We start from the raw sequence: 20,975 nt of genomic DNA, 5'->3' as shown, positions 1-20,975 counted from the left end.
GATCTCATTACTGCAGCCCCAACAGAGCTTGGGAGAGTACCGAAAACCTCCTCACAACACAAGCCGTGGAGAAGCCAACCTCTGTCTTTCTCAGAGTCTGATCCAGATGTTGTGCTCAACAATGTTCAATTGTTCTTTTTGTGACTGATTTAATATAGAAAAACTCAGATAAGAGTCTAAATGGCCACATGAGATACTTCATACAAAATGCCTTGTCTACCAGGTGGCAGTCCTTGCATGGTAAACGGATCATCCCCCCATTATTCACATTTGGAAAGTTAAACAAAGTTAGTATCTTGTACTTTGATCCAAATTTGCTAAAAGTACGACTAGTGCTATTTTTGCTAGACAGGAGACACTGCTTTTACATAGGACATTGGAATTGTATATGGCCACAGATCTCTGTGAATGTAGGAGCACATTCTGCAAATCTCTTTCCAAAACAGGTAATCTGCAAGACCCTTTCTCTAGTGATCTAGAGATATGCCTTGAAACTGGGGTGCACAGAATCTCTTGGGAGGGCATGCTAGGGAGCTTGCTTTCCCTGCTCTTGTGATCGCTAAAGTTTTCACTCTTCATATTATATCCTAATGACTTGCCCATTAATTTATTGGTTCGGGTTTCTGTGAAAGGCCCTATCTTCACTTCTGTTTTATCTTGGTCAACGTACATATTTATCAGATAATACTTTCCTATTGTAGATATTTTTGTATTTGTAACCTTTTACAACTGACATAAGCCATAGATTAAATTCGAATAGCAATTTTGACTTGTAAAGCATATTCTGTGGTCTCTGAGCTGTCATAGTCCAGCTGACAAGTTTATAGTTTGGGAAGCTAGTAGCAATAGCTGAGCAGTTGCTCACGAGTCTTTATAACCAATGCACTGTAACTAGGTGAAACTCCTCACCATGGTGACACTTGCAAATATTGAACGCACGTAAAATGATTCATGGGACCCAGTACGATGCTTACTGTAATTAATATTTTACAAGATACTAGCTTTATTTGACTTTCCAAATATGACATGGGGAGATGATCCAAAGGACAGAATGTGGCTCCGTAAAATTTATAGGCAGTCACATTTGTGTGCTTGGTTTTAGGAAGAAAAAATGAAAACAAATATGTATTGTTATCTCCTCTCCCTGCCGGCAGATGTTCAGGGACCTACAAGTGGCCCCTGTGGATTTGTGTGTGTGTATGTTGAATGATGAGCCTTCAGGGCGGTGTTCTTGCTCTCCTGCCTTCCTCCCTCCCTTTGTATTCAAACACAGTCAGTATTGCAGGGCTCTGGTCTTCCTGAAAGTTTCAGAATACCTTGTGCAGACAGCACCATGCTGTGGTACAGCTCTGGCAGAAGTGCACTGCATCCCTTGCTGTCTGCTGTAGGCAAGCACTGATGCACCCCAAGTGTCAGACCCGGCAGACTCAAGATTTAGCCATAATCTCCTGAAAAAAATGACATTTTGGGCAAGTAACACCAGATTCTTTACTAGAGCTGGCAGGAAATAATGGAGTGTGGCAGTTGCAGACCTCTGGGGCTCTGTGGATCTCTTCTAAAGAAACAGCAAGGGTGAACCAAGATTTACAAGCCTTCTGGCACTGGCTGTAAGTGGTTTTGTAACTACATGAAAAGCCTTGCAGGGTTTGCGGACTGGAAGTTTACTGATGGTGTTACTCAATGAGCTGGGGAGGTTTTGCTGGTGTTGGAACTTCCTGGATCAGCCCCATGGGAGCAGTAAAGCGGCACCGGCTTCATGTGCTCCGAGTCACTGCAGGAGAGAGGGGTGTCCCCTCTGCAAGCTGTGCACCCTGCTGGCTGCAGACCAGCCACGGCCTTGGGAGGCTCCGGGCAGCCCCTCTTGCAGGATGCTCCGCCGTTGTGGAGATGGCTGCCCCTCATCTTCCTTCCACCCAGCAGGGCCATGTGAGAACGGAGCACCCAGTGATGCCCGTTCGTTAGTGAGCAGTGCTGCCCAAAGCTGCCGTTGACGCAGAAAGCTGCTCTTGTGGCACCAGCCTTTGGCTGGAAATAAGCTGGCTGAAGATGACACCAGGTAGGTGATGCTCAAGATGTTGATCTGCGAATGCTGGGCTTCCAGGAGGTCCTCTTTAATGCTCCAGTGGTTTTTAATTCTCCAACGTTATGGAAATCCAAACAGCCATGGCAGCAAAATGTTCCCATAGAAAATAAGCCACAAGACTGTACTGAACTGGACTGCTGTGATGTGTTTATTCTGGATTTCCATGCACTTTTACTGGAATTCATTGCACCTAAAAAATATCAATCTACAGACCAGTAAAAAAAGTTTCACCTGACAGAGGAAGCATCAACCCATCTACCTACATGGTGGTCACACCAACCTTAGAAATGACTGTAACCAGGTACTTTCACTTTGGTTTATGTCCCAGCAATCTGAGACACCACATTCATAGCCATGACCTCTTACAGCAATGACACAATGACCAACAAGAAGGAGGCTTTTGACTGCATACACAGTATGGAGACCACTGAAGAAACACCATTTCTCAGTGCTTAGGTTTATATATAAATCTCCCTTCTACAAATAATAGTTTGTTTTGCAATTTTTCCAGTCATAACTATATATGAGCAAACATCAGCAGATCTTTTAAACTCGTGAGAATCCTTCTGTAAGAGGGAAAAACCAGCCCATCTTTACTCCTGTTTGTCACATGGCTCAAAGAAGTGCCCATTTGTGTGCGTCCAGCCCCTTTATATGAAACTGAGAGCAATGAAGATGCTGACAGCTTCTATTTGTCCATATGGAATCCTGCAGAGATGGCAGAGAAAACATCCAGCATTAATAATAAAATATACTCCTCTTCATGTTAACAAAAAAATACCTTTACAATGATGAAAAGATGTGGGTTCCCTCCAGTGTGGTTTTCTCTGCATGGTTGGTTTTTGCATTTCTTTCAGCTTGCTCCTTGTAATCCATTTCCAGTTGGGTTTTTTTCTTCCCAAGTCTAACATAAAGCCTGATGTTACAAATTTGGCCTGTGACAGCTTGAGGATCATGTTTATTTGTTTAGACAAAGTCTCTTTCCTTCCAAGTCTATTTTAAATACCATGGAAAGTCTCTTTGTCCTGAGGTTTTGTTTGTCATTGTTAGTTATTAAAAACCTTGCTCAAGGTCAGCAGTGACACAACCGTCCTTTGCAAAAGGCATCGTCCACAGTTCAGGGATGGCTTTGGGAGGCCCTGAGAGAACAAGGGAGAGGAGAGGAAGATCGAGAGGTAAGAACTTTTCCTAGGTGGTTTGAAAAGTTTCTTTTTCTTCTAAGAAGACTACTTGACCAGAAGTAACCACGAGGCAAGAGCTGAAGCATAAACTGTGCAACGCTCAGGCCTGGCTTGGCCCCATGTCAAGGGACAAACTTTGGTGGGCTGGGTTTTTTTCCCCCTGTCCTCATGGTTGGGAATGTGCCATGATTTAAAACCCCTGTAGCATTAGCTGCCCCATTACACAAAGCAGAAAGCTGAGTGACTGACCTCATCTGCTAGAACAAGTGTTTTAATGCTGTCCAAAGTTCGAATCAATCAAAAGGTCAAACTTGTTTAAGGCAGTGAGTGATAAGAGAGGGGATGGCTCATTCCCAGCCACTGGAATAGAGCCAGCCTGGCTGCAGGAAAAACTCCAGATAGCACATACCCTGGAGACCAGTGACAGCTCAGAAACAGAGGGCTGAGTCTCCCCAGTGGCTGGAGGGAATTCCCGTCAAATGCAATAGAAGCATTTAGGGACTGGTAAATAATAGGACCCCGGTGAATAGGACTTTAGGTAATTGTCCTGGCAAGCCTTGGTCAGAAGTCAAGCCATGGTTTCTCTAGTCCAGTGAGGTTTTCAGTCAGGTCATGGAATGGACAGTTAGAGGAAAATGTGATTTTCTAGCTGGAAGATTTGTTCCTTTTAAAGAAGGGAAGACCGAGGTTACGTTGGTAACTAAGTGTGCTCCCAGCACAGCAGCTCTCGGAAATGGCAGATCTCTGGTGGCCTCTCCATCAGCATGGGCAGCATGGTGGATAAAGAGAGACGTGCAAAACTTCTGGTCAGTATGAAAGGTTTGAGGACAGCTGATTCTAAAGAAAGAGGAGGACAGTTTACCTCCTTTGGGAGGGATAGGGAGGAAGAGGAAATTTGTACCTTGCTCAGCTGAGACGGGAACAGACCTTTTCCCCCACACCATCAAAGGCAGGTTTTCCCTTCCAGTGCTTGCTTCTGTGAGGGGGAGAACATGGTTTCTGTGGAAAACTTACCTTCTGGTGCTGTGTGGGGCTGCTCAGTAGCTCTTTGGAAAACTCTTTCCACAGGTTGAGCTGTTGCCTTCCCCAAGGATCTAATGGCTTAAAACAAAGGGGAAAAAAAGGAGGGGAAGCAGGCAGTGAGGTCTTCTTATGGTGTGCTCCTGCCATGTGAATTATGATGGGGGACATTGCTGGGGAGATAAAAATCCCATTAGCTTCCATAGCACATGGCCATGCCTTCATGGGCTTGCAAGGGATGGATTTTTTTATATATACTTTTTCTTTTGTGAGAGAAAGCTTTCTCCTAGGGCCAACTATAGAAAAATTCCCTGGCCTTTTTGGTGGGATTCCCTATTACTTACACAACCAGGATTTTCCGTGCTCCAGCTCTGGTGAGTGACCCATGCTTTCAACACATCCAGGGCCAAATGAGGATCTTTTGGCTCAGGGATGCATCTGTCCTGTTTTCTTGTACAGAAAAGATGTAAATAGTTCTATGGTGAAGAAAGATGATATTCAGGATAAGGAAAGGTGGCCCTGGCTACTGGCCTGGCATTAAGAAGAAGGATGGATTGAGGACCGAGTAACAGACCTGCTATATCACAGGACCACCATTGCTTATTAGATCTGATCTGAAGTGGGGGAAGAGGGAGGCTACAGCAGCTTGGGGCTGTGCTGGTGGATGAGCAGCAACTCATTTGTGTTATCATATCTAGCTGAAACTAAACAAGAACTGAAAGCAACTTTGCTCCCTCCGCTTGGTTCTGCAGAGGCACTAACACAGTGCAGAGAACCGGCATTTTGTGATGTTCTGGGCCTGCTTCTGTTGATGATGGCCTCTCAGCAGTGAGCAAGGCACCGGCCCCAGGTTTGCCAAGCCAGTGGCCACTGCACAGTGGCTGCATGGCAAAACCATTGACATGGTGATAAGAAATACAGGATCTCCCCTGGGAAAGCAGGAGGCATCAGAGGGCTGGGATGCAGGTGAAGACCAGGTGAAAGTTCCCTGCAGACCAGCTCCAGATTGCTCAACCCAGGTGGGCATCTGCACATCCTCCAGCCTCAGAGATTAGATCTGCTGTGCTTTTTACTAGCCTTCACCTTTGCTGTTGGCATAACCAGAAGCAGCAGCAGCAGTGTTGCAAAGAGAATGTTTTGTTGGTTTTTTTTTCTGAGCTCTGATTCATGAAACCAGATGCATCTGTGCTGGTTTTGAGCTCATTTGAATGTATGCAATGGACTTCTAGCTTTGAAAACTCATCAGTTACCAGGTGTCTTTTAAATTGCCTACCTTGTAAAATCATCGGTTGCCAGATGTCTTTTAAGTTGTAAACCTCTGTAGTCAGAGGTTAAAATTGTGTCAAAACAGTCACTGATAAGAGTTCATATTATACTTAAAAAACACTGTGATTTCTTCCAGCTCTTTCTCCTGAGAAGTTCTCTCATGGCAATTTTATGGCTCACAGAAGATTTGCTACCCACCCATCCCTATCGTTTCAGTCCCAGATTTAGTGATAAATGCTTTCACTAATTAACAGTTGCAGTGTCTCTGTACCTCTGTCTGGTAGATCTCTCATCTCTCTGACAATAGGAAAAAAAGGCCTATTGTAACTGGAAGAGTCGTGAGGGCTGTGTGCTGGTGGAAGGTACCTGCACCTGAACAGCCTGGATCCAAGTGCACATCTGGAGTTGTTTGTAAGCACGATTTTGCCCTGGACCTGGTTTTGAGCTCTAGGTAGCTGGAGGGGCAGGGATGCTTGCAGCGTTCCTAGGGTAATAAAGGGGGTTTGGCGCCATGTGGGGCTGGGAAGGAGCCATGGACGTCAAAAAGACGAGCAGGTTGAGCAGTGATTTCCTTTTTAACGCGGCCCTCAAGGGTCTCCTTCAGCCCCTGCGCTGTCTGCCAAAAGCTCATACTGAGTGACTATTTTGGGATAAAGCAACACCAAGTGCTACTTTGGAGATGTTTGGAGAGAAAAAAATCAGCTAATGAGGGCTGACATGCCGAAGATTAGAAAGAGCCATTCCAAACATCTGCCCTGACCTCGGAGGTGGGAGGCTTAATGGAGACATGGGTGTCCTGGGGCTGGGGTGCATTCTCCTGGGGTGGCTGGTGGGACGCAGCCCGCGCCGCGCTGCAGACAGCTCACCTCTTGTGAAGCCGTGTCTGACCTGTGAGCGCAGACCACCGGGGTAACTTGGCACTGCCTCTTTGCCTTGACAGAAGAAAAAGAAAGAGGAAAAAGCAGGCTCTGCGCTGCTGTGTGCTCAGGCTGGGAGCAGCCAAGCTCTGCATGCGGCTGGGGGTGGTAACTTCAGCAGTTGTCCCTGTGTACATCGGCCTGTCCCGGGATCGGAAGGTGCACGGGGGGAGCAGAACAGCAGAGCCGCAGCACTGCCCTCACCGCTTGGGACAGGCACTGCTGTGAGTTGCTCTGGGCTTCAGTTTCTGCCTTTGTTCTGATGTTGGCTTTTTTTCCCCTTTCTTTTCCTTTTTTTGTCATAGGACCAGCCCAGAACAGAATCACGGGATCAGTGTTTATCACGTTCCAAATAATCTATACCCTGTTTTTAGTGCTGACACTGTGTATGAAAGGCTATGTCACCGCTGCGCTCATGTTTCCATGTGACACTGAAGCTTACTGGTTTTTCCCATTTCATAACTAATAAGTGAAGTGAGCTTGACAGCCATGGTTTCAGCTTTGGCCCCTTGGTTCCCATGTCACAGATAGGCTCAGTTAGCAGCAAATTCTTGTCAGGAGAAGAGAATTACAGTTCAAGCTTGAAATGTGCTAGCGTCCAGTGCAAAGTTTTAAATTCTTGACCAAAGTTAGATAAAGCCAGCTGAAAGTGTGACGTTAGAAATACAGTATCTATTTATCCTCTCCTTCTGACCAAAAATACCTAGGGTGGAACTATGCGCCTTATTTGCATCTAAGCAGAGAACAGCTGAGCTCCTCTAAAGAGGCGAGTAAACAGCGCATCTTAAATATTCGATTTCCTAAAATCTGTGCTATTCTCCCTATACGTGTATGTATTACCTACATTTAAGAAATAGGAAAAAATGGTATGTTTGCACATATCTTTAAAGAAAAAAGAATGATTGGTTTTCAAGGTGCAGGAGAGCTTATTTATCTAGGAATTAGAAAACAATGTTAGCTCTCCCACAGTAGTCTTTAATAGCTCTGCATTCCAGCCTGAGTACAGATGGAGCTTTGATATTATCGCCGTTTTGCAGTGACTGTGTGCAGTATATCCTGCTGCTAATCCTATGGTGGAAATCAGCGCCTCTTATCACCTGGTGCCAAGACACAACCATTTGCCTGAACTTGACACAACTGATTTCAGCAACAGGATATGGTGTCGTGGGCTGGATTTGGACATATCCTACCTTGGTAAGTCAACACCAGGCCCCTTCTAGACTGGTGCTGTGTGCTGAAATCCTCCTTCTCCTCATCTAAAATTGCTCCTCCATTGCTGCCATTCTGGGCTGCCCTCCTGGGTCGCTTTCAGCTCAGCTATTTAGCCAAGCTCCATCTTTCTATGTTCACTGGGTACTGCTCCTCCCCTCCGGGCATGCAGAAAGAGGATTTGTTTTTAGACTATGGTTTAGTTATAGTTTCCAGCAGGATGAGCTGGATCTCGCATCACTGCTTGGGCAAGGCAGGAACAGCATGTGAAATACAGCAGCTTCTGGGGTCAAATGAGGAGCAAGTGCCTGGAGAGCTGGGAGCCCCAGGCTCTTTGCTGCAGCCCTGGGCTCCATCAGGGTGATGCTGTTTACTGAGTCTCCCTTCTGGCTGTGGAGCATGAGTGCTGTAATGGCTGAAGTCAGATGTAGAGTCCTGATGGTTTTGATCTCTATTAACTTTGGGCAGCCAGATTGTGTTCTTTGAGAGTTTTCTCTAAACTGAATGGAAGAACTTGTGGGTGGGGGAGAGAGGGCTTTTTGGTAATGGCTTGCTAAATTTATGGTAAATCTGAAGGTATCCTTAGCCTGACCTCTGGTACATAACATAAAGTATTGAATTTCGTGCACTTAACTCCCACAGTTTATCCAAGAACTGGCTGACCACAGTACTTTCCTAAGAAAAGAAATGCTTTCAAATGCAGCCATTTCAGCATGGTAGAGTTCCTAATTCTTATTCCTAAAGACATGCCAACAGATAGGAGTCACATAGATTTTCAAGAAGGCTCTTGGACAAATATCTCCTGACCAAGGCTCTCCCTGCCTTCCCCTTAACCCCATCTTTCTCCCCAGACCTCATTCTGTCTGCTTCTTGTCTCCTCTCCTGGTCATGCTGGAGGTTACAGACACATTAAATAAGCTAAAGTGGCAGAGGGGGAAGAGGTATCCATTTGGGGAATAAGAAAGGGGCAGGCTGAAAGTGAGGATCATTTAACGCAGCTCAGCAGCAATGGGGTTAATCTGACCCAGACTGGGTGGGAAACTGTCAACTCACAAGAGGTATTTCTTGTTCTGCACAGGTGTTTGCAATGATGTTACTTTGCCTTGCAGTAGTGCTGTGACACAAACCCTGTTGGGCTGGAGACTTCACCAGTGCAGACTGGAAAGCTGTCCCTACCCCAAAGAGGTGTCAGACTCCCAAGGTACTTACTTATCTTCACCCATTCATTTCCCTTTTTCTTTATTTCTTTTTCAGTACCCAGCCTCAAATACAATGACAAATGAATGATTTCATGTAACCTGAGATAGGGAGAACTGGGATAGATGTGTCGCCATCCGGCACTGACCTGCCTGGGATAATAGAAGATTGGGGGATCTGTGTGTGGGATGCACAGATTTGGAGAGCTGCAGCATGGCTTTTCTAAAGTGACACAGCCAAAGATATTCTAGAGATTATCCTCCAAAAACTCAATGGTCAAGGGCTAAATGACTTAAATAGCAGTCAAATGTCTGTTTACTATCAATCACTATTGCCAGTTGAACTGCATTAATGAAAGTTTTGTGATAAAAGCTGCCATATCATCCGGAACTGAGATACCAGACTAATGAGCTCCTGCAAGGCTGGAGGAAATGCTCCTTTGGGCAGCAAAAGAGACGATGTGTCGCTTTCCTGAATTAGGCTGAGTCAAACGGATGGTCAGGCTCTCCAGAGAGGAGCAATTTCTTTCACCTTTTGGTGTTAAAGGACTGCTTTATCCATGTGTCAGGAAAGATTCTGGCTACCTTGAGACAGTTTAGCGTCGAAGCAGATAAACCTTGCTGGCCATCTGCAGTGGCCTGGGCTGAAAGCCACTGCAGCAGCACAGGCAGTGCCATGGCTACCCTGAGGGGTAGCAGAGGGTGTTCACTGTACATCCCTCTGCTATAACAGCCTTCCTTCTTGGAGAAAATGGATTGAAAATTGTATTTAACATTGCTGATTACAGTTATTCCAGATTTATTACCTGTTTTTTTGTTCGCTGTTTGGCTGCCTGCTCCCCCTCCATCTGCCAGCCCTGTAATCCACCTCTTCTTATCTCGGCACAGTTTGCTCCACCTCTTGCTCATTTTCATTTTATTGCCTAGCTAATCTCATCCTCCTGCTTTTCCTGACACTGTTCCCCCCTCCCCATCTGTGGAGATTAAATCACTGCTCCTTTTGTTTAATGCCACTCAAAATTCCCTCATTCCACTCAGGCTTTGGGATGCTTCCAGGCACTTTGCTGTTGTTGCACACATCCGTTTTCCTGGCACAAAAAGGCCTGTCAGCATCTGATGGAAGCGTTAGTGAGTCCTCGCTTCAACCAGTTCTCAGAGATGTCCTGAATCCGAAATGGAGCTTAGTTCAGCCTGAAACATGCACAGTGCAGCAGAGGCAGCTGTATGTGTCCGGTCACCACAGGAACACCAGCAGGATGCTTATGACATGTCTGCAGTGGTGTCAGAGCCTGGCACTGGAATATTAGTTGAGAAAAATCCAGTTCAAAGGCATGGGTTAGAAAATCTCCAAGCTACCAAACGTGAAGATTTGGAAGTGGTTTCTCAGATTAGTAGGTGATGTGTCAGTGATGTATCACATCATCCCTATTTACAGCATCTAGAGGCATGCCAGTATTTATGGCCTCAACAGTCTCTTGCTTTAGTTCCTGCTGAGGATTTTAGGCTTGCAGTTGACACTGGCCTCCCTGCTGAAGGGTAGTAAGTGCATCCTGGTCTGGGGGCACAACTGCAGGTATGAGTGGGAGCACTGGGTGTTTCAAGCCACATGTTTCTGGCACCCTCCTGCCTTCCTGCAGCTATGAACAGTGCTGGAGACTCTCCTGCCCATACTCCCTCCACCTGTGTGACTGCGAGTCCACTGCCTACAGTGCTGCTAATGTCTGTCTCAGATTGGAACAGCAGAGCCTTTAGCCCCAGACAATGTCAGAATGGATTACAGCCGAGGGGCCAAGCCCATGGAAAGGACTCCTTGCAGCAGCCAGTCTGCTGTTCTTCCCTGCTGCAAGCATCCATGCATGTTTGTTGCCAGCAAGAACAAGTCCTAAAGTCCTGGTTCAAATAAATATCTCCTTCAAGTGTATGGGGGATACTCCTCTTAGTGAGGACCACTGCTGTTTGGCCCTAATCGCTGAGTCTGGTTATTTTTAATCTGCTTTTTATCTCTCGCCTCAATTCTCGATTGGCAGTGCCAGCCATGATGCATTTTCTGTATCTCCCCTCACTACTTCTATCCGCCAGCATGTTTTAAATAAGTCTAAAGAGTACAAGAGCTAAAAAAACAATCCAAATGGGCAGCTTAAGATAAAAGCCAGCAGCATGCGTTTAAAAATAGACTGGGCAGCCCTGCGAGAGGTGCCAAGTAAGTGGGTGCACGGGAGGGGAACAGCGCAGGCTGAAGAGGTTCTGTTTAAACAGGAGGTAAATAAGGGGCAGGGGGAGCTGCAGTTCATTTTGTTCACTTACGTGTTGCTCAGATAATGCAACGCATCTCCAGGCAGCTCTAAAAGTGGACACAGCTCTTGGGTTTCACCGGGTGACACTCAGGCGGCAGCTCTCCTTCAGAGCCTCCTGCGGAGCGCCCACGGGAGCAGTGCAAGTGCATACCAGCAAAATGGTATTTGGTGTTTCAGTACCAGCAGCAGCACCCAGGTCTCAGCACTGGTGCTTTAGGAGGAAGACTTTTGCAGGGAAGAATGTGCCTTTGTGTTACACCGAGGGTCCTGCTGCAGAAGAGGCTGCCTGTAAATCCTCTTCCCTGCTGTGGCTGACCTGTGAAAACAGCAATCGTCTGACTCTGACAATGCACTTAGTAACTCAGGATTAAAGTGCCGTGTCCAGCAAGTAATTTACAGAAGCAGAGGTTAGGATTGAAGCAGATTTAATACAGCACAATTGTCTTGAAAGTCTCCTTGGCATGTTAATGGTGTTTTTCTTCGCTCTACATATACATGAGATGCTGAAAGGATGTGTCATCCTGAGCAGAGGATAAAAGGGACAGAGAAAAGCATTCAAAGATCTTGTCCAAACTCCACGCTATTGCACAATTTTGTGAGCCACTGGCTTCCCTAGGATAGGGCATCATCCCACTAGGGCTGCACTAGTCACCATTCCTCTCTCAGTGCTCCAGGGTGAGTGTTAGTGTCTTTATCTCTCTTCTTATTCTCTCTCCTTCCTAGTTGAGCTCAGCTCACCTGTGAGAAAGGATGAATATTTGTTAACCTTCAGTGGCTGTGGCAATGATCAACCAGCCCTTCCCTGCTCCCAAGGAGACTGTGTTTGAATTGGGCATGTGTTGCTCACTGTCATGGAGAATTCTCCTTTTCTCTGCCAAATGAGTCTTCTCAGGCTGTCTCTGTTGTGTAAACAGCAAATTCAGGGGGGAAAGGACAGCAGTGCTCCTTGGCCAACCATGGTTGTGTTAGTTGTGTTCTCAAGTTGACAAGTAGCTGTGTTCTCATAAAGAAGGCAGCAGAGAGTGAAGCCTTCCTCCTGGGAATAGCGTTCCCCTGTAAAGTTGGTGCCTGTTGGGTGAACTGCTGTCTACAAGATTGATTAGCTTAGAAAGGAGATGGATAGAATACTTGGGAGAAATGAATCATAATGAATTGTTATATGTGAGGAGTGACAAGCTAAACTTATGCATGCTCTGGACTACTTGTTTTAGTCAGAATGAAAAACTGTCATGTATTTTGCTGTTGTTTTGTTTTCATTTCTGGATGTGGGGAAGTAAATCACTGTGGTTTGAGTTTGTAAGGTCTTGCAATTGTTGACTGCACAATGTTTAATCTCCCTCTTGAGTTCTTGAGCTGGTCTAGGAGCAGCAACTCCTCTGGAATCAATACATTTGCCCCTGCCTTCAACAAATGGGATTTTGACCTGTTCATAAGCATGAAACTTTTAAGCTAAAAGAGAAAAAAACCATGTGTTTTCCTGATACTATGAGTGGTAGTGTTCTATGACAGTTCTGATTGAGGTGTAGCACCCTCATCTAGGACAGTAGATTCGCCTCCCATGCCAAGGTGAGTCAAGGGAGCTGTTGGTAGCAAGATTCATCAGAACCTTCAAACTCCTGCACAGATTCCCAGAAGAATCTCTGGAGGTTTTCTATGGAATTAGTCCTGGCAAAAATAGCAGGCTAAGGGGTATGTAGGCATTGTAACCTTTGGAATACCTAGGAAATAATGATCAGCAAGCTACTCCTGGAAGATAGCTTCTGGAATCTGCATAAGATGAAGGACACTATGAAAAAGATGATCTTTGTGAGAATTTGTTCTTAATCCCCTTCAAGAATCATAACCCATCCATGGGTGAGCTGAAACCTATCCCAAACTGTTGTGCTCGATTTGGGCGTTTTTGGTGTGGTACCAAGGGTCGACTGGTTCAAGGTTGGAGGAGTTGTGAGCTGCAAACAGTAGGAGGATTTGAATCCACAGCCTTCCTTTTAGATAGATCAGTGGTTCCAGCAGAGTGAGTGGGACTGCTGCGGTGTTTAAGTTCTTTGCTGGATCGATGCCTCTGGAAGCATTTGGAGAGATTTGACAGATCTTTCTGTCTCTTGCAGGTTCACACTGGCGTTAGCCCAGCCATGACTGCGTGAGGCAGACCATTGTTTCTGTCACCGCTGGGAGAAGGCATTTTTCTCATCACAGAACAAAGAGCACTTCAGGGTTCAAAGACAAAAGGTACCAACTGACATTTAATATCACTACTAATTATATGTCAAAAACTAATAAAGGTTAGGGCTAAATTAGTGCATTTCTCCAGATGTTTTCACAGTTGCCCTGGCTGCAGCACAATGGGTTCTGTTCTGAGCTGTTAGGTACTCATACTGGCCTTTCTCACCTCCACTGATGTGGTTGCTCCTAGCACGATCAGATGCAGGCTCCCACTTACTAAGTGCTATGAAAGGCATCACTCTGACACAAAGTGGAAAATTCTCCTTGGGGTGCAGAGCTCTAACAGGAGGCAGGCAGTGGGGGTGACTGCTTATAGACCTGGCCCCATGCTTTGAGATGTGAATTCATATACAGTAACTTCTGTGAAAGCAGCTATTCTTGTTCCTGCCAAACTGCTCTGAAGACCCATACAATGACGTTAATTGTGAGCTACAAGCTGGCTCTTATCTCTGAATTGTTTTTCTCTAACAATTTTAAGAAGAGCTCAGCATGTTCTCAGTGGGAGCTGATAGATGCTGAGCACTTCTGAAATCCTGCCAACTTCATTTAGGTTCCTAAATGGGAGCTGAGTGCTTTTGAGCATATGATCCTAAGGGTGCATTTTATAACACTACAAGCTCTGTCCATATCACTTCTTTCCTCTTTTACTGTCCCCATCATGCTCCCAGCAGTGAAAATAACACTAACAGCACCAGGCTAGTCGAGGCTTGAGTGATGTCTCAGTTATTATGTCAGCTCAAGCGACACTGAACAGAATTAAATGACACAGTTAAAAGGCGAGTGCCTGTCTGCATCCTGTCTGCAGTAGGCTCCCCATCCTTGCTACTGGCAGTACAGATATAATTGAGATGGGATTTTATATATGTGTATGTATTTGAAAACAGAAAGGTAGTGAAAACTGCCTCATTTTTTAGTATTTCATCTTGCATTTCAGGCTGTACTTGACAATGCTCTAACTCCATTTTAGGATTCAAATTTTCTCCTAAGTAGATTCTTGGGGCAGATAAAAATGAATATATTTTAGTGATTGAATGGCAGAGGAGGAGGGAACACTGAAGCTTTTCCAATAGTTAGTGCATGGAAGGCATCTGTTTTGGTCCTGTGAGGCTAACATCCTCTCTTGGCAGTGAGTGGAAGAACCTGGGGGTCAGAAAATCTGGGGGGCCCATGTGCTGTGGACAAAAGTATGGCAATGAATTTAAACATGAGTGACTGGAGTGATGTTGGAGGGCCGGCTAAAAGCGATTAGCGTAGCGCTCTGGAATGTGGCCTTTCAATAGCCGCTCCAGAAGGATCTGCAGCCCCATTGACTTTTGCAGTGTCAGGAAAGAGCCCCTGCGCTCCAGCTTTTCCCAGTTGGAAAAGGTGAACGTGCAGGGCAATACGCACAGCAACCACAGAGCTCCCTGCTCTGCTCCCCACATGCCTGCTGGCTGCTTTCCTGGTGCTTTCCTTCACTCCAGAGAAATCTGATGCCCCAGAGATTCACAGGGCCACCAGGTCCTCCTGCATTGCCAGAAACCCCCTTGACGATATTCATCAATGTTAGTCCATAGCCTTGCTGTTTGTTTACCCTGGGCCAAAGCACTGAAAGCCACCTTTGGCTGTGATCTGGCTGTTGTTAGCTGTGCAGTCAGGTAGTGTGTCAGCGTGGGGTCTGGGTGTTCTGTTTCCACTGCTGCCTGGGTTTTGGTCTCTGGGAATGCACCCAGCAGGACTGAGCGTGTGTCTGCGGCCACATTCACTTGTTTCGTTTCCTTTTCTTTTCCTGTATCCCTCCCCCACCTTCTGATTTCTAGGTAGATAAATCAAAGTGTGGAATCAATTATTATAAAGCTCGCTGGAGTGCCTCGCTGATGTGAACACATACATTTTCAGTTGAGGTGGGAAAAGAATGTACTCATTCAAGCCCTCATCTAGGGCAGGGAATTCCCTAGCTTTTGTCTAAATATGGCATGCAAGAGCAGAGCACAGGCAACGCAATACTTCACTGAGTATTGTTTAAAAGGGTGCTTGGCACCGAGCAGCAAGTAGGATTCTTGTAAAAACATGGCACGAAGAGTTGTTTGACAGATTCTGACATAGCAAAGACTTTACAAGAGGCAGGAAAAAAAAAGAAAAGAGAAGGGAAAAAGAGAAACTGCAGAGTACATGAAGCCAAAAGCACACTCTCTGCCTAGGAGGAATGCAGAATAAAAGGCACTTAGGACTGAGTCATACCCTGCATGATATGTGGGTCTGATCCTATTAGTGATCAATGGCACTTAGTTAAAAACACACTCCTGAAAACACACTGCCTGTTGTCAGTCATTCAGGAGAGGTAATGAAGTAATGCGAGCTGGGGAAGAGACTGCTATGGGTTGAACCCACTGACCAAAGTCTCTGTCACAGACTTTCCTGGTTGAAGAGCCCCATTCTCTGCTGTCCTGATGTTGCTGTGCAGTGTTTCACCCTGCAGGTAGTAGCACTTCACTAACAGATCTTTGAATGCAGCGCTCAGTACCAAGGAATCCTGTGGTCTGGGTAGGTGTCTCCCTTTTTGCAGAGCTTACACTGAGCTGTGGGTTTGAATACCTATTGCAACAGTGAGCGACAATTCATGCCTGGAAGAAAACCCATCTCCCACCACCTCTGCCACATAGAATCATAGAATAGTTAGGGTTGGAAAGGAACTTAAGATCATCAAGTTCCAACCCCCCTTTCATAGGCAGGGACACCTCACACTAAACTGGTGACACTGTGAGTCTCTCAGAGCACAAAGGCCTTTACACATCTCAGCAATGGAGATTGACTCTATCACTGTCACCAGGCTCATACAGAGAAGGTCTCAGCTCAGCCTTCCCTGTCTGAAGTGAAGCCCTTCCCTGAATTCACCTTGAATGCAGCATCCATACTAGATGCATCACATCTGGAGCTTCCTCATATCGGGGATAAGACACTCTTCCTAGGTCGATTGGTTGGATGGTGTCTTGCAATGTAAACTAGAATGGCAGTCTGTAATTAGCATATAACCTCAGGCAGTTTTGTTGTTCCTGAAATGCAAGGACTAAATTTTGTTCTGCAATAGTGTCACTTAAGGTGAGTCCATTAGCTGCTCTGCGTTTGTACTAGTGTTACTGAAAGCTGTCTGGTATGGAATAGGAACAAGAAGGTCTCTATTGAGATGAGACCTGTGGGCATCTTCCAGGGAAACCAAAGGGAAGGCCATCACATATTTTACTGTGTCACCCATGAGCAAAGCAACAAAGTCCAAGAGTTTATGGGTCTTTTAGCAAAGCTCAGGAGAGAGCAAAGGCACACAAGCAGTCTCCCACCCTTTTTGAGCATTTCAGGTGATGTTATTAATTGTTGTGGAGCTGCTGCAAATATTTCTGAAAGCAAATATTTGATGTCCCCATCCACTAGAAAATAAGTGTAAGAACTGCCTGCCTGCCACTCACCTGGGCATCCCAACAAAACCAAGCCAGGCCTGAGGATAAATTGCAACGACTGCAGAGCTTTTGTTGTCAGCTTCTCTAGGAACAAGAGCTGGGATGGGAGAGCAAACAACACCTGCCTGGGAGGACCTGGGCTGAAAGGGGAGTGGAGGCTGGTGGGCAGAGGCTGTTTGTGCAGCCGTTGGTCTCCAGGGTGGAGCTGCTGGCAGAAGTGGGAGGAAGATGCTACCTCCATCAGCCCATGCTAATGCCATGCTAATGTAAGAGGCAGAATGGATGAGAGCCCTGCTTCCTGTACCCCAGCCAGTGATAGGTAGTGCTCTGCAGTGCCTGGCAGGAGGAAAGACTCTGGAGTGGACCTGCTCCTGGCTGCTGTGTGGGTCACACCAGGAGACACCTTGCAGGGATGGATGGTCCCTTATCTGGCAGAGGAGGCAGATCATTCACTGCTCACACCTCTACCCAAGGATGAATTTTGCTAGGGAAACCAGTAGCCCGAACTGGAAGCAGGGAAGATAGATGCGTTCTTTACGAGCTCTGGCTGGGCATAGGCAGGGCCCCAGTACCCAATGCCCAAGTGATCTGCATTTGGGTGCTGGGATTTTTCTTAATTTTCTTACTTTTCTTTTTTTTTTTTCCTTTTTCTGTTTTTAGCCTTTTAAAAACAAACTTCAGATCCATCACATGGAAGTGATCTCATCGCATTACAGATTCGCCTTCCTGGGAAACTAAACTTCTGGTGTAATCATGGGAAAGTCTCACCTTCCCTTTTTTAGTTTCCTTTAACCAAGTTTCTATTGAAATCGGCTTGGCAGGCTAACAACTCAGAAGCTAAGAGACAAAAGACAACTCTTCATTACTATTAGGATTTGTTTTAATCTTATGATTTGCTTACCAATCTCATGATTCTGGGGAGATGGCAAGTTGAGTTTTGAATACTTAATGACATATATCTAAATCTATAGAGAAGGTAGGTCCCCTCATAATATGTTTTACCAACACAGTAGTCTTTCTGTCCCACTGCCAACAGAAAAAGAAGCCCCCTAATTAATTATTGCTCCATCTTTTGTAGTCTTCTTTGAGCTGCAACAGTTTCTGTTCACTCATACTCTCATTCTAACTCTTACAAATCCTTTGCACAACTGGAAACCCGGCTTAGCAAATCCAATCTCGCCATAGTCAAGCGAGGAAGGACTTGGCTCCTCTTCAAAGGGAGCTTTTATCAAGTGTTTAGTGTGATGTGACAAAGCAGGGAAGTGTGCCATGGATGTGATGCTTCCAAATTCCCCCCTTCTACCGTGATTAAACTTAAGAGCAATTACCCAGGTTGATGAACCTGCCAATGTGCATCTTGTTTACAGCTCTGCTGAGTTTTTAACATGTTTTCCTGTTTTGGACTAGGACAGCACGCATCCACTTTATGCCCTGGATAAAATCCCATTTAAAACATAGAGTTTCTAATGTTTTGCCACTAGAACCATGGGAAGAAGAAAGCCTTTCCTGGGACGCCTTGGGACATCGCTGCTCATGTGCAGTCATGTTTGGGCCCCAGCAGACCTGCGAGGTCTTGCTGACAGAGGAGGAAAGCTTGGATGGGGCCAGGAGAAATGAAAAAGATTTATCCTGGGACTATTTTATTGTGCTTGGAACAGGCATGCACCGTTAGGTGTGAGCGGGCTCTAGATGCTGCTGTAAATCCCCGATGAAAGTTTCATGGCCTTTGCTGTTTCATTTTGCCCTGTTTTATTTTGTGTGTTTCCCTCTCATCCCTGGATTCCGCTTTATTCCTAATTTTGATAAATTTAGAACATCGGATCAAAGTCTTATTTGAAAAACAACAAAAACAAAACCCAACAGATTTTGGCAATAAATACTTTGCAAAACATACTTATTTTACCAATTTCCCAGTTGCCCAAAGCGGTCACTTTAAAAATGACTGCATCTGACTCATTTTACTTGAAAAAAATCTTCTTTCATTTTTCTCTCTTTTTTTCTTTTTTTCTTCACAAGAACCAGGACAATTTTCAGAGGAACTTTACCAGGAGGAATGCACACCAGCACCCACCAGCACCCTGTGAAATTTCCATGTTTGGTTTTGAAACTGTCAGGTTATGTGGAGAAAAACAAATATGTCGTGAATTTTCCAGTTCAGTAACTTTGTAGTTTGGTGTTCTTGCCTTGAAGTCAGGGCAGAATACACCTGGGGACAAGAGCTGCTCACCCTGGTCGTTCTGCCTCTGCCCTGTGTTTCATCCAGCTGGTCCCAGCCCATCGCTCTGTGCCCAAGCAGACAACTGTCTTCCTCCTCTTTCCTCCGGATAATCTTCCCTCCTTTTGTTGACTAAAATCATAGAATCACAGACTGGTTTGTGTTGGACAGGACCTTAAGATAGAATCATAGAGTCATAGAACAGTTAGGGTTGGAAAGGACCTTAAGATCATCCAGTTCCAACACCCCTGCCATGGGCAGGAACACCTCACACTAAACTATGACACCCAAGGCTCTGTCCAACCTGGCCTTGAACACCGCCAGGGATGGAGCATTCACAACTTCCCTGGGCAACCCATTCCAGTGCCTCACCACCCTTACAGTAATGAACTTCTTCCTTATATCTAACCTGAACTTCCCTTGCTTAAGTTTGAACCCCAAAATGACAGGAAACACTCTATTTCAGTTGCAGGACAAATCAAGATTATGACATGGCACTGGACCGTTCTTTGCCAAGGACTCACTGGTTGCCTGTGAAGCCATTTGTGGACAGTGGTGGGACACCAGGCCCAGCTCATGGTTGAAAATCACTCTGTGCCAGGACTCCAAATGAGGTACAGCGCTGCAGCCATGCTTGCTCCCAGAACTGACACAGTTCACATATGGCACGGTCCTGGATGCAAAAGCACCCTCTGCGCACTGAGGAGGGCTTTTCAGTGGGCCCGTGCTGAGGCAGCACCGGGTCAGCTCTTGGCTGCTTTGCCCACCTTGCATGCAGAGCAGAATGTTGGCTTAGCCTGGGTGGGATCTACCTTTGAGCACTTGGAAGTGGGAAGTGCCTGATTGCAGTCTGGGACACACTGCCAGGAAGCAGCGTTGGCCTTTGGCCAGCCCAAAACAGGGAGGTGGCAAAGCTGCCTTTGATGCCTCAACTCCTATGGAGTGGTAGCTCCTGGAGGGGTGGCCCTGCAGGCAGAGCCATGGTGAGGCTCTCTAACAAGCTGTTCCCGTTCCTGCTCGGTGTGGATGGGGCAGCCCATCGGCTCTCCGCTGTGCTGGAATATCAGCCAGCGCTGGTGCCTTGGCTCTGTTGTTTCAGGCCGCAATGGGTAATTTTTAATCCCTCTATTCAGAGTGTTTCAAGGAACAGGAGGAGAAACATACGGCATATGCTCACCTCGGCTGCCAGGAGGAGTGGGGGAGTGTGTCCCAGCAGCTGCTGGGGTAATGCTTGTCCTTCTGTCCACGACTGCATCCCAAAGATGTGCTCAGAGTGCTTGGGCATCACCCCCGTAAGCAGGCGGGCTCCACCAACTGAGCATGGCTTGGGGGGCAAAGTCCCTTCCTCCCCTCAGCAACCCCATGGGGTCAGGGCCTGTGGCAAGTGCAGTGTAGAGACTGGAGGAGGGACGTTTTCCTCTCCTGTGTCTCTCTCAAGCAGACCAGCTCCACAGCGGTACTGGGGCACTTCAAAGGTACAGGTTATCCCACAACAGTCACACTGCTGCAGAGGCTTTTGGGATACAGGTGCCTTCAGTGTCTGGAAATTGGTTGGGTTAAGGATTCATGTTTGACCACAGAGGGTCTATGGTGAGATCTGGGCTGAATGTAGCTGTGGCCTCAAAGCACATAAGATATCTGCAGCAGTAGTGAGTGGGGGCAGGATGCAGTGCTCAGCCACTAGAGACCTGGATCCTGTATCACCCAATGTCTTCCCTTGCCATCACATCTCCAGCACATCACTCCCTGATGTGCTGTCATTGCTCGCTGTCCTGGCCATCATCCTGACCCTACTTGCAGTAAATAAGAGCAGTGTTGGTGGCACTGGTGGACCTAACATCTCCGCCCTTCACTTGTTCTCTCCTGCATCCCTCCCCTGCCTACCCTGATTTCACTCTCGCTGCATTGCCTGCTCTGGGCACCATCTGGTGAATTTTGGG

The 20,975-nt window shown here is 46.4% G+C and overlaps 1 long non-coding RNA gene across 1 annotated transcript; it reads left to right on the top strand.

Annotated features, from left to right (window-relative positions):
- Positions 1-7,341: 7,341 nt before the first annotated feature.
- On the top strand, positions 7,342-20,872 carry LOC133262342 (uncharacterized). The gene is made up of 4 exons (XR_009741278.1): positions 7,342-7,661; positions 8,789-8,877; positions 17,481-18,985; positions 19,508-20,872. It is a non-coding gene; the product is annotated as an uncharacterized LOC133262342 (long non-coding RNA).
- Positions 20,873-20,975: the final 103 nt, after the last annotated feature.

Source organism: Pezoporus flaviventris, unplaced genomic scaffold, assembly GCF_033815535.1.
Source record: "Pezoporus flaviventris isolate CSIRO_AGI_PZ_B2104156 unplaced genomic scaffold, CSIRO_AGI_Pfla_v1 ptg000213l, whole genome shotgun sequence".
Classification (NCBI taxonomy): Eukaryota; Metazoa; Chordata; class Aves; order Psittaciformes; family Psittacidae; genus Pezoporus; species Pezoporus flaviventris.
Note: the sequence above shows the minus strand (reverse complement) of the source record. Positions and strands in the feature narration are given on the sequence as shown.